Below are 13125 nucleotides of genomic sequence, written 5' to 3' on the forward strand. Positions count from 1 at the left end.
CCGCGAACTCACGATCCAATAGAGCTCGGGGAAGAGTTTCGTCAGCACAACGGTGTGGTGACGATGTTGATGAAGCTACCGACGTAGGGCTTCGCCTAAGCACCGCTATGATATAACCGAGGTGGATTATGGTGGAGGGGGGCACCGCACATGGCTAAGAGATCAACAGATCAATTGTTGTGTCTATGGGGTGCCCGCTTGCCCCCGTATATAAAGGAGCTAGGGGGGAGGCGGCCGGCCACGGAGGAGGGCGCGCCAAGGGGGGAGTCCTACTCCCACCGGGAGTAGGTCTCCTTCTTTTCCTAGTTGGAGTAGGAGAGGAGAAGGAAGGGAGAGAGGAAGAGAAGGAAAGGGGGGCGCCACCCCCCTCCTTGTCCAATTCGGACTAGAGGGGGAGGGGGAGCGCGGCTGCCCTTGGCCGCCCTTCCTCTTCTCCCACTAAGGCCCATAAGGCCCAATATACTCCCCATGAGGTTCCGGTAACCCCCCGGTACTCCGGTAAATGTCCGAAACCTCCCGAAACACTTCCGGTGTCTGAACATGGTCATCCAATATAGCGATCTTTACGTCTTGACCATTTCGAGACTCCTCGTCATGTCCGTGATCATATTCTGGACTCCGAACTACCTTCGTTGCATCAAAACACAAAAACTCATAATACCGATCGTCATAGAACTTTAAGCGTGCGGACCCTATGGGTTCGAGAACTATGTAGACATGACCGAGACATGTCTCTGGTCAATAACCAATAGCGGAACCAGGATGCTCATATTGGTTCCTACATATTCTATGAAGATCTTTATTGGTCAAACCGCATAACAACATACGTTGTTCCCTTTGTCATCGGTATATTACTTGCCCGAGATTCGATCGTCGGTATCTCAATACCTAGTTCAATCTCGTTACCGACAAGTCTCTTTACTCGTTCTGTAATGCAACATCCCGCAACTAACTCATTAGTCACATTGCTTGCAAGGCTTATAGTGATGTGCATTACCGAGAGGGCCCAGAGATACCTCTCTGACAATCGGAGTGACAAATCCTAATCTTGATCTATGCCAACTCAACAAGTACCATCGGAGACACCTGTAGAGCACCTTTATAATCACCCAGTTACGTTGTGGCGCTTGGTAGCACAAAAAGTGTTCCTCCGGTAATCGGGAGTTGCATAATCTCATAGTCATAGGAACACGTATAAGTCGTGAAGAAAGCAATAGCAGTAAACTAAAACGATCAAGTTCTAAGCTAACGGAATGGGTCAAGTCAATCACATCATTCTTCTAATGACGTGATCCCTTTTAACAAATGACAACTCATGTCTATGGTTAGGAAACATAACCATCTTTGATCAATGAGCTAGTCAAGTAGAGGCATACTAGTGACACTATGTTTGTCCATGTATTCACACATGTATTATGTTTTCGGTTTATACAATTCTAGCATGAATAATAAACATTTATCATGAAATAAGGAAATAAATAATAACTTTATTATTGCCTCTAGGGCATATTTCCTTTAGTCTCCCACTTGCACTAGAGTTAATAATCTAGATTAGACAGTAATGATTCTAACACCCATGGAGCCTTGGTGTTGATCATGTTTTGCTTTTGAAAGAGGCTTAGTCAACGGGTCTGCAACATTTAGATCCGTATGTATCTTGCAAATCTCTATGTCTCCCACCTGGACTTGATCCCAGATGGAATTGAAGCGTCTCTTGATGTGCTTGGTTCTCTTGTGAAATCTGGATTCCTTTGCCAAGGCAATTGCACCAGTATTGTCACAAAAGATTTTCATTGGAACCGATGCACTAGGTATGACACCTAGATCAGATATGAACTCCTTCATCCAGACTCCTTCATTTGCTTCTTCCGAAGCAGCTATGTACTCTTATTCACATGTAGATCCCTCCATGACGCTTTGTTTAGAACTGCTCCAACTGACCGCTCCACCGTTCAATATAAACATGTATCCGGTTTGCGATTTAGAATCGTCCGGATCAGTGTCAAAGCTTGCACCGACGTAACCATTTACGATGAGCTCTTTGTCACCTCCATAAACGAGAAACATATCCTTAGTCCTCTTTAGGTACTTTAGGATGTTCTTGACCGCTGTCTAGTGATCCACTCCTGGATTACTTTGGTACCTCCCTGCCAAACTAATAGCAAGGCACACATCAGGTCTGGTACACAACATTGCATACATGATAGAGCCTATGGCTGAAGCATAGGGAACACTTTTCATTTTCTCTCTATCTTCTGCAGTGGTCGGGCATTGAGTCTTACTCAACTTCACACCTTGTAACACACGCAAGAACCCTTTCTTAGCTTGATCCATTTTGAACTTCTTCAAAACTTTATCAAGGTATGTGCTTTGTGAAAGTCCAATTAAGCATCTTGATCTATCTCTATAGATCTTGATGCCCAATATATAAGCAGCTTCACCGAGGTCTTTCATTGAAAAACTCTTATTCAAGTATCCTTTTATGCTATCCAGAAATTCTATATCATTTCCAATCAACAATATGTCATCTACATATAATATTAGAAATGCTACAGAGCTCCCACTCACTTTCTTGTAAATACATGCTTCTCCAAAAGTCTGTATAAACCATATGCTTTGATCACACTATCAAAACGTTTATTCCAACTCCGAGAGGCTTGCACCAGTCCATAAATGGATCGCTGGAGCTTGCACACTTTGTTAGTACCCTTTGGATCGATAAAACCTTCAGGTTGCATCATATACAACTCTTCTTCCAGAAATCCATTCGGGAATGCAGTCTTTACATCCATTTGCCAAATTTCATAATCATTAAATGCGGAAATTGCTAACATGATTCAGACGGACTTAAGCATCGCTACGGGTGAGAAGGTCTCATCGTAGTCAACTCCTTGAACTTGTCGAAATCCTTTCGCGACAAGTCGAGCTTTGTAGACAGTAACGTTACCGGCAGCGTCAGTCTTCTTCTTGAAGATCCATTTATTCTCGATGGCTTGCCAATCATCGAGCAAGTCAACCAAAGTCCATACTTTCTTCTCATACATGGATCCCATCTCAGATTTCATGGCTTCAAGCCATTTTGCGGAATCTGGGCTCATCATCGCTTCATCATAGTTCGTCGGCTCATCATGGTCAAGTAACATGACCTCCAGAACAGGATTACCATACCACTCTGGTGCAAATCTTACTCTGGTTGACCTACGAGGTTCAGTAGTAACTTGATCTGAAGTTTCATGATCATCATCATTAGCTTCCTCACTAATTGTTGTAGGTGTCACAGGAACCGGTTTCTGTGATGAACTACTCTCCAATAAGGGAGCAGGTACAGTTACCTCATCAACTTCTACTTTCCTCAAACTCACTTCTTTTGAGAGAAACTCCTTCTCTAGAAAGGATCCATTCTTAGCAACAAATGTCTTGCCTTCAGATCTGTGATAGAAGGTGTACCCAACAGTCTCTTTTGGGTATCCTATGAAGACACATTTCTCCGATTTGGGTTCGAGCTGATCAGGTTGAAGCTTTTTCACATAAGCATCGCAGACCCAAACTTTAAGAAACGACAACTTTTGTTTCTTGCCAAACCACAGTTCATAAGGCGTCATTTCAACGGATTTCGATGGTGCCCTATTTAACGTGAATGCAGCCGTCTCTAAAGCATAACCCCAAAACGATAGCAGTAAATCAGTAAGAGACATCATAGATTGCACCATATCTAGTAAAGTACAATTACGACGTTCGGACACACCATTACGCTGTGGTGTTTCGGGTGGCGTGAGTTGCGAAACTATTCCACATTGTTTCAAATGTAGACCAAACTCGTAACTCAAATATTCTCCAACACGATCAGATTGTAGAAACTTTATTTTCTTGTTACGATGATTTTCCACTTCACTCTGAAATTCTTTGAACTTTTCAAATGTTTCAGACTTATGTTTCATTAAGTAGATATACCCATATCTGCTCAAATCACATGTGAAGGTGAGAAAATAACGATACCCACCGCGAACCTCAATATTCATTGGACCACATACATCAGTATGTATGATTTCTAACAAATTCGTTGCTCGCTCCATTGTTCTGGAAAACGACATTTTAGTCATTTTGCCCATGAGGCATGGTTCGCAAGTACCAAGTGATTCATAATCAAGTGATTCCAGAAGTCCATCCGTGTGGAGTTTCTTCATGCGCTTTACACCAATATGACCCAAATGGCAGTGCCACAAATAAGTAGCACTATCATTATCAACTCTACATCTTTTGGCTTCAACATTATGAATATGTGTATCACTACTATCGAGATTCAATACAAATAGACCACTCTTCAAGGGTGCATGACCATAAAAGATATTATTCATATAAATAGAACAACCATTATTCTCAGATTTAAATGAATAACCGTCTCGCATCAAACAAGATCCAGATATAATGTTAATGCTTAACGCTGGAACCAAATAACAATTATTTAGGTCTAAAACTAATCCAGAAGGTAGATGTAGAGGTAGCGTGCCGATGGCGATCACATCGACTTTGGAACCATTTCCCACGCGCATCGTCACCTCATCCTTAGCCAGTCTTTGCTTAATCCGTAGTCCCTGTTTCGATTTGCAAATATTAGCAACAGAACCAGTATCAAATAACCAGGTGCTACTGCGTGCTCTAGTAAGGTACACATCAATAACATGTATATCACATATACCTTTGTTCACCTTGCCATCCTTCTTATCCGCCAAATACTTGGGGCAGTTCCGCTTCCAGTGACCAGTCCCTTTGCGGTAAAAGCACTCAGTCTCAGGCTTTGGTCCAGACTTGGGTTTCTTCTCTTGAGAAGCAACTTGTTTGCCGTTCTTCTTGAAGTTCACTTTCTTCTTCCCTTTACCCTTTTTCTTGAAACTGGTGGTCTTTTTGACCATCAATACTTGATGCTCTTTCTTGATTTCTACCTCCGCAGCCTTTAGCATTACGAAGAGCTCGGGAATCGTCTTATCCATCCCTTGCATATTATAGTTCATCGCGAAGCTCTTGTAGCTTGGTGGCAGTGATTGAAGAACTCTGTCAATGACACTATCAACCGAAAGATTAACTCCCAGCTGAGTCAAGTGATTATGGTACCCAGACATTCTGAGTATATGTTCACTGACAGAACTATTCTCCTCCATCTTGCAGCTGTAGAACTTATTGGAGACTTCATATCTCTCAATCCAGGCATTTGCTTGAAATATTAACTTCAACTCCTGGAACATCTCATATGCTCCATGACGTTCAAAACATCGTTGAAGTCCCGGTTCTAAGCCGTAAAGCATGGCACACTGAACTATCTAGTAGTCATCGGCTTTGCTCTGCCAGACGTTTATAACATCTGGCGTTGCTCCTGGAGCGGGTTTGGCACCCAGCGGTGCTTCCAGAACGTAATTCTTCTGTGTAGCAATGAGGATAATCCTCAAGTTACGGACCCAGTCCGTGTAATTTCTTCCATCATCTTTCAACTTTGTTTTCTCAAGGAACGCATTAAAATTCAACGGAACAACAGCACAGGCCATCTATCTACAATAACATAGACAAGCAAAATACTATCAGGTACTAAGTTCATGATAAATTTAAGTTCAATTAATCAAATTACTTAAGAACTCCCAGAGCCACTTAGATAGACATCCCTCTAATCATCTAAGTAATCACGTGATCCATATCAACTAAACGATAACCGATCATCACGTGAAATGGAGTAGTTTTCAATGGTGAACATCACTTTGTTGATCATATCTACTATATGATTCACACTCGACCTTTTGGTCTCAGTGTTCCGAGGCCATATCTGCATATGCTAGGCTCGTCATGTTTAACCTGAGTATTTTGCGTGTGTAAAACTGTCTTACACCCGCTGTAGATTAACGTTGAGCTTATCACACCCGATCATCACATGGTGTCTCGGCACGACAAACTTTGGCAACGGTGCATACTCAGGGAGAACACTTTTACCTTGAAATTTAGTGAGAGATCATCTTATAATGCTACCGTCAAACAAAACAGAATAAGATGCAAAAAGGATAAACATCACATGCAATCAATATAAGTGATATGATATGGCCATCATCATCTTGTGCCTTTGATCGCCATCTCCAAAGCACCGTCATGATAACCATCGTCACCAGTGCGACACCTTGATCTCCATCGTAGCATCGTTGTCGTCTCTCCAACTATTGCTTCTACGACTATCGCTACCGCTTAGTGATAAAGTAAAGCAATTACAGGGCGATTGCATTGCATACAATAAAGCGACAACCATATGGCTCTTGCCAGTTGCCGATAACTCCGTTACAAAACATGATCATCTCATACAATAAAGTATAGCATCATGCCTTGACCATATCACATCACAATATGCCCTGCAAAAACAAGTTATATGTCCTCTACTTTGTTGTTGCAAGTTTTACATGGCTGCTACGGGCTGAGCAAGAACCGTTCTTACCTACGCATCAAAACCACAACGATAGTTTGTCAAGTTAGTGATGTTTTAACCTTCTCAAGGACCGGGCGTAGCCACACTCGGTTCAACTAAAGTTGGAGAAACTGACACCCGCCAGCCACCTGTGTGCAAAGCACGTCGGTAGAACCAGTCTCGTGTAAGCGTACGCGTAATGTCGGTCCGGGCCGCTTCATCCAACAATACCACTGAACCAAAGTATGACATGCTGGTAAGCAGTATGACTTGTATCGCCCACAACTCACTTGTGTTCTACTCGTGCATATTACATCTACGCATAAACCTGGCTCAGATGCCACTGTTGGGGAACGTAGTAATTTCAAAAAAAATTCCTGCGCACACGCAAGATCATGGTGATGCATAGCCACAAGAGGGGAGAGGGTCGTCCACGTACCCTCGTAGACCATTAAGCAGAAGCGTTTACAACAACGCGATTGATGTAGTCGTACGTCTTCACGATCGACCGATCCTCAGCACGGAACGTACGGCACCTCCGCGTTCAGCACACGTTCAACTCAATGACGTCTCGCGAACTCACGATCCAGTAGAGCTCCGGGAAGAGTTTCGTCAGCACGACGGCGTGGTGACGATGTTGATGAAGCTACCGACGCAGGGCTTCGCCTAAGCACCGCTACGATATAACCGAGGTGGATTATGGTGGAGGGGGGCACCGCACACGGCTAAGAGATCAACAGATCAATTGTTGTGTCTATGGGGTGCCCCCTGTCCCCGTATATAAAGGAGCTAGGGGGGAGGCGGCCGGCCAAGGAGGAGGGCGCGCCAAGGGGGGAAGGAGAAAGGAAGGGAGAGAGGAAGAGAAGGAAAGGGGGCGCCGCCCCCCTCCTTGTCCAATTCGGACTAGAGGGGGAGGGGGCGCGCGGCTGCCCTTGGCCGCCCTTCCTCTTATCCCACTAAGGCCCATTAGGCCCAATATACTCCCCGGGGGGTTTGATAACCCCCCGGTACTCCGGTAAATGTCCGAAACCTCCCGAAATACTTCCGGTGTCTGAACATAGTCATCCAATATATCGATCTTTACGTCTCGACCATTTCGAGACTCCTCGTCATGTCCGTGATCATATCCGGGACTCCGAACTACCTTTGGTACATCAAAACACAAAAACTCATAATACCGATCGTCACAGAACTTTAAGCGTGCGGACAATACGGGTTCGAGAACTATGTAGACATGACCGAGACATGTCTCCGATCAATAACCAATAGCGGAACCTGGATGCTCATATTGGTTCCTACATATTCTATGAAGATCTTTATTGGTCAAACCGCATAACAACATAGGTTGTTCCCTTTGTCATCGGTATGTTACTTGCCCGAGATTCGATCGTCGGTATCTCAATACCAAGTTCAATCTCGTTACCGGCAAGTCTCTTTACTCGTTTCGTAATGCAACATCCCGCAACTAACTCCTTAGTCACATTGCTTGCAAGGCTTATAATGATGTGCATTATCGAGAGGGCCCAGAGATACCTCTCCGACAATCGGAGTGACAAATCCTAATCTTGATCTATGCCAACTCAACAAGTACCATCGGAGACACCTGTAGAGCACCTTTATAATCACCCAGTTACATTGTGACGTTTGGTAGCACACAAAGTGTTCCTCCGGTAATCGGGAGTTGCATAATCTCATAGTCATAGGAACATGTATAAGTCATGAAGAAAGCAATAGCAGTAAACTAAAACGATCAAGTGCTAAGCTAACGGAATGGGTCAAGACAATCACATCATTCTTCTAATGATGTGATCCCTTTTATCAAATGACAACTCATGTCTATGGTTAGGAAACATAACCATATTTGATCAACGAGCTAGTCAAGTAGAGGCATACTAGTGACACTATGTTTGTCTATGTATTCACACATGTATTATGTTTCCGGTTAATACAATTCTAGCATGAATAATAAACATTTATCATGAAATAAGGAAATATATAATAACTTTATTATTGCCTCTAGTGCATATTTCCTTCAGCAAGCGCACCTCCCTGCCTCGTGGCCTCCTCGTTGATTTCTTGACGTCCACTCCAAGTCCCCTGGATCACGTTTGTTCCAAAAATAACTCACCCGAAGGTTTTGTTCCGTTTGGATTCCGTTTGATATTCCTTTCCTATGAAACACTGAAATAGGCAATAAAAACAGCAATTTGCACTGGGCCTTGGGTTAGTAGGTTAGTCCCAAAAATAATATAAAAGTGTGTAAATAAGCCCATTAACATCCAAAACAGATAATATAATAGCATGGAACAATCAAAAATTATAGATACGTTGGAGACGTATCAATGGACAGACTGAAAGAGTCAATCAGATTTTGGAGGACATGTTGAGAGCCTGTGCATTAGATTATGGATCCAGTTGGGATGATAATTTGCCGTACATGGAGTTCTCATACAACAACAGTTATCAAGCCAGTTTGAAGATGGCACCTTTTGAGGCTTTGTATGGGAGAAGGTGTAGGACACCGTTAATGTGGGATGAAGTTGGAGACTGTTTGTTGTTTGGACCAGATTTGATCAAAGAGTCAGAAGAGAAGGTTAAGTTGATTCGAGATAGACTGAAGATAACTCAGTCTAGGTAGAAGAGTTATGCAGACTCAAAACGCAAGGAGCTAGTCTATGAAATCGGAGACAGAGCATATCTTCGCGTGTCACCTATGCAAGGAGTTAAACGCTTTGGAGTTAAGGGAAAGTTAGCCCCGAAATTTGTAGGACCATACCGAGTTTTGGAGCGTATGGGAGAAGTGACCTACAAGTTGGAGTTACCCGAAGGACTATCAAGAGTTCATGATGTGTTTCACGTTTTCCAGTTGAAGAAGTGTCATGCAGAGATGGCCGATATTCCTCTGAGAGATACAGTGCCCCTGGAAGCAATTCAGTTGGATAGTGATTTGACCTACGAGGAGAAACCCATCAAGATTCTCGAGTTTGCCAGCCGAGTTATGCGCGGCAAAGTTATTAAGTTTTGCAAAGTTCAGTGGAGCCACCATACTGAGGATGAAGCCACCTGGGAATGGGAGGAAGACCTACGGAAAGACAACACACACCTATTTTCTAGCCAACCCGAATCTCGATGGCGAGATTCATCTTAAGTGGGGTAGGTTTGTAACATCCCAATTTTTCAATTTGGATGTTATACATAGGTCATCATATGCATATCATATTTTATTTGCAGTTCGTTTGCGATCCTAGAAAATCCTAAGCAACTCAAGGACCCATAGAGAGAGTTGAGGATTTCATTATTTTCATATTTGAATTTTTCTCAAATTTGAAAAGAGGATCGTTTTTGTTCTAATACTTTTCTCTCCGAATATTTCAAATATCAAAATAAATGAGAGGAGATAAAATGACTTCTCCAAAATAAAATAAATATTGGAGGGAAAATGTTAAAATCCAATAAATATTTTATTTGGATTTTATTCAAGATTTATTTGAATTAGAAAAATATGCATTTTCAAAATTGCATTTTTAGGCCAGAAAAATGTCCACTTTATTCTAAATATTTTATTTAGATGGTCAAAATTGTTTTTTGCATTTTTAGATTATATATATATAGGATTTTTCTTTGGCGGATTGTTTTTTTATAAAAAAAATCACGCGCCCGATTGGGCCAAAGGACCAGCCAAGCCAGGCAGCGGCCGCAGCCCACCCCCTCGCCCCGACGACTCCGGGCGGGAGTCCGTCCAGCGCACGCCGCCGCAACCGAGTTCGGGGAGGACTCCTCCTCCCGGCGACCCCCGCCCCAAGCCGCCTCGCCCCCCGGCCTTTAAATAGGGCCGAGGCCCGCCGCCTCCTCCCACCTAGCCGTGATGCCGCCGCCTTTAGCTGCCGCCGCCGCTAGAAGCTACCGCCGCCGCTGCTGCCGTCGCCTCGCGTCGTGCCCCACCGCGCCGCCGCACCGAGCCGCTATCCCGCCTCGCCGTTGCCGCTGCCCCGCCTCGCCGTTGCCGCACCGCCGCCGTCGTTGACCCGCCGCCGTTGAGCGGTATAAAAACCGCCCCGGTTTTTTTCGGTTTAGGTCTAAATCGTTTTTTTAGTATTAGGGTTTTCTCGGTTTTTCCGGTTTTTCTCCGAGTGGTTTTATTTAGTGGACATTCGCCCGAACGCTTCTGTTCGTGAACGTGTTCGTTCGTTTATCCCTGAGAACGAACGTCCGTTCGTTAGTCTTTTCTTTTTATTTTATTTTCGGCCAGGGACCTATCCACGATTATTTTTATCGCGGATTAACCCCTGATCTTCAAACCCTCGCAACTTTTTAACAGTTCGTCCAAATCCAGTGAAACCAATGCCAAAATCTTCGTCTCGAACCTCTCTTTCCAGTTAACCAACTTGAACATGGTTTTGACAAATTAAAATTTGGTTTCAAGCAGATTTATTTTCGAACTTTTTTCGATCATAGTTTGAGTTTCGTAGCTTCAATTTGATTGATTCCTTTTGCAAATCAAAGCACTTCAGTTGAACTTTCAGTTTGGACTTTCTCATCTGAGTTTTACCCTTGCATCTATGCTTGAGTGCTTATGTATGCTATTTTTTGTTTGCGATAGAATTTCCGGAGTGCGAAGCGTGCTACCACGAGTCTCTAGGGTTTGCGGATCGTTAGCAAGGCAAGTAACACTTTGATCATATCCCTTTGTTACCCAGTTTTTATGCATTAGTCTCAACCCTCAAACATTGCATGAGTAGGATCTGATTAATATGTGGGTTTGAGAAGTAGATGATGAGGTAGAACCTATTGACTTTTATATCAAACCGTGGGAGTTACTTCTACGTTATGCTATTACTGCTATGCTTTGCTCGTAGACGTGGTTTGGTTGACTGATCCATGACAGATGCGAGAGATGTTAATGGTTAACTTAAGGTGGCTACTTTAATACACATCTGGGTGGATTGGTTGCGGGCACCTGGAGAATCCAGTGTTGTCCTAGGATATCCCGGAGTACCTGTGTGATCATCCTACGGTTCGCCATCCAGACTCAATAGGATCATAAGATTATTCATGCTAGAAGCCATTATGGGCTCTGGCATAGTTGAGTATGTTGTGTGACTTCTTTCAGTGGTAGGCTAGCAGATGTAGGGGATGTAGGTGATACTGTCTGCCCAGAGTAAAGAGTTAATGCTTCAGAAAGACTGTGTCTCGGTCATCCGTTTCTCAAACACCTTGTAGTGCGAGAAATCCAACGAAGGAGATCGAGTCTTGTGGGGAAAAGTGCGCAAACATCTTCAGAGTGTACAAACTAATCATGGTTAGCCGTGTCCCCGGTTATGGACATCTTGAGTATCTGGTTCTTAAATTATTGTTTTGATCTCATCACTCTAAATTAAATTGTTGGGTTCTTAATATTGGTTAATTGAGATTGAGTTGGAGGAACCTCCTCAATGTTTATCAACTACCATGATAGTTAAAAAAATATTTCTTTGTTGTAGGAAAAAATGGCTTTTCGCAAAAACATAATAATCATAAATTCTCCCCCAGCCATATATGCATGTAGTGTTAGCATATATGTTGTTCATTGCTCTCTACAGTGTTATTTTGCCAGCATATTTCATGTGCTGGCCCGTTTTCGGGCTGCAATGTATTATGTTGCAGACTTTTCTGACGAAGTGTAAGCTGTGGTAGGTCGTTGTCGTGCACTCAGCTATGCTGTTGGAGTTGATGGACTCACTATATCTTCGAAGCCTTCCGCTGTTATCATATTTAGATGGCCTTAAGCCATATTATTGTAATAAGTTCTTTTTTGAGACTATCGATGTATTAAGTGTGTGACTGCACTTTGTTATAAATCCCTCAAGTACTGTGTGTGTCAGCATTACCGATCCATAGATGACACTTATGCATAGAGATTTAACCGTTTGAGGTCGGATCACTACAGGCGCACGCACGTACCATAGTCCGTAGCACATATAGTACACCGCCGTCACAACTCGCAAACGCGCCAACACAGTTCGTCCGCTCCGTTCCGGTATCCAGGCGTCCAGTCCACCCAACGCGGCGTCGCATCGTTCAGCATCCAGGTCCATGTCGTTCCGCCGGCCCGCCGCCTCCTTCCGGCCCCCGACCTGGCATGAACCATCACACGCCGACTCCACCTCCACCTCCCGGCGCCCCGGCTCCCGCGATTGGGTTTTACTGTAGCAACTGTCGTACATCTCCGACCGCCGGAACGCCACCACCGCCGAGTCCAAGACGAGTGACGGCCAGGCCGTGGCGCTGTCATTCTGGCTCGTGGATCCGCCGGGCGTCTCCTACACCGTCCACTGCCCCGGTGTCAAGGAGGACGACGACGATGATCACTCCTACAGCCACTAAGAGGCCTCGGTCATCAACGCTGAGGAAGCCCTCGTTCTCTTCAGCGTAACTTTAAGCTCCGCTTGGGTTAGCCGCTACGAGTATTTTGTCTACCGAGCTGGCCCGGGGCCTTTTTCACTATTTTGACCTTTTCAGAAAACTTTCGCACAAAATAAACTTCACGTAAAACTATTTCACAATCTAATCCTTTTGATAACGCCATAGACCGTGGCGTTTCCTCTCTATTTAGAAACGCCGAGCTAGCTAGCGTTGCTTCACTTCATAAATAAGTGGCAATATGGATAAGCTAGTTGAAACGCCAAACCCTTTGGCGTTTCATGCTTGGGCAG

The sequence above is a fragment of the Triticum urartu genome, chromosome 4 (assembly GCF_003073215.2).
Source record: "Triticum urartu cultivar G1812 chromosome 4, Tu2.1, whole genome shotgun sequence".
Classification (NCBI taxonomy): Eukaryota; Viridiplantae; Streptophyta; class Magnoliopsida; order Poales; family Poaceae; genus Triticum; species Triticum urartu.